We start from the raw sequence: 1,812 nt of genomic DNA, 5'->3' as shown, positions 1-1,812 counted from the left end.
CAAATGGTGCTACGCAAGTGGACATCCAACAATTTAAGAAATAAAACCTTAACATAAACCTTACTCTACAGAAATGAACTCAAAATGGCTCATCAACTTCAATGTCATATAAAATTATGACACACTTTATAAAACATTTTCAGAAAAAAGAATCATAAGAAAATTGAAGCCTCTTAGTTGTAGCAAAGTGTAGCCATAAAAGGAAAACCGATAAACTGGATCAAATCAAAATTAAAAACTATTGCTGTGAAAGTTCTTATGAAGACACAAAAAAGCCAGTCTGCTGCAGAAAGGGGTACCCTTCCTGCTGATCACTGCAGACCATGGGAGGAGAGCAGCACCCTCTCTGCTGAGAGCAGCAGCTGCAGCAGAGAGCTGCAGAGACCTGCAGAGACATCTGAATGACTTGCCTACAGACACGAGCCTCCGTCTGTAAAGTGAACACACCATGGGAAGACCTGCCTATAGAGAAGAGCTGCCTACTCCTTTGTGAGGTATTGCTCCTCTTATGACCCAAAAGATGGATGAATAAAGCACAAACTGACAGATATTCTGCTTTGCCAGTACAGCTGGGTGTCCAAGCGCCTGCACATCAAGAAATGCTTTTTACTGTGACCGGCCCTGAGAAGTTTGCAGTCCAGTCATTTATTTAGTATATGATTAACAAAAGAAGCTCTGAGTCAGCACACTTGTGGATAATTAACATGGTTGAGAGAGTAGTTCTATGAATAATTAAAGCTCAGGTACCGTGGTCTAAAGTAAATTCCATTAAACGGCAATATCCTTGGTCAACCTCCCTCCAAGAAGGCAATGTGGCTTAAAGGTTAGTTAATGGAGGTAAGGTAAACAAGCTTAACTGGGGAAGCCTCTATTGTCCCTAATATTTATCCTATGACCTAATGCTCTAAGGTAAGAACTGGCTGCCTTCAGCCTGTTCAATTATTACAAGCTATGTAACCTTTCGGCCTTCCAAAAGGTTTGTGATTATTCCCTATATCTTTCCCTAATATCTCCCTTTAATATTTCTGCCACCATCCTGAGTGAACCTCAACACTTTGAACCATTTTAACACTAAATAGAACCCTTCTTCTTCCTCTTTACCCTTCACTTTTCTCTGTATCTCGTTCTCCCTGCACACAGGACAAGAACTCAAGGAAAGGCATCGTGGTCACAGAGGTTCCTGGCAAGTAAAATTGACACCACAGTGATCCTGTAACAGTAGCACTAGAATTTCTGTCTCAAATTTTTATTTGGAAGTTAAACATTTAGGGGACTGTTAGGAGACTCCCAACCATATTTTGACATCCTATTTGTTCATTTGTAGCTGGCTTTGTCTGATACCACCCTAACAGAGGAAAGTGTATACTTGTCAAGTAGGGGCACAATTCCAACTTCCCTTCTTCACTTCCTTTGACACCCAAAGCAGTGCTCCTCATTACTGATAAATAAATATGTGGATTCCAGCTTCAACCTAGACATTACTTGTACCTTCCTGACTAGAAGTTGAAGGGTGTCTTGTTACCACATGGCAGGGTTGAAAACCCTAGCTCTCTACTTTACCTTCCCTGATTCCACTCCAGCAGAGGGTTGGGGTGCTTCATTAATGCTTGGTGCTCTCTATGTTCCAACTTAAACTTTGTCGTCCTGGCTAGCTTTTTTGAGTTGCTTTGTTTTGTGTTGTAATGTTTGACTAAAGTAGGATGGCTATTGTATAAAGATTTTGGTCTTAATAAGGTGTCCCTTTCCTAGCCCTGTGTCTTTAGAAGCTGGAGCTTTTGGGCTATGTTTTTCTCTATTCCTACTTACATTTTT

This window comes from Symphalangus syndactylus, chromosome Y (genome assembly GCF_028878055.3).
Source record: "Symphalangus syndactylus isolate Jambi chromosome Y, NHGRI_mSymSyn1-v2.1_pri, whole genome shotgun sequence".
Lineage (NCBI taxonomy): Eukaryota > Metazoa > Chordata > Mammalia > Primates > Hylobatidae > Symphalangus > Symphalangus syndactylus.
The sequence above is the reverse complement of the archived record's forward strand: the minus strand, read 5'-3'. Positions refer to the sequence as shown.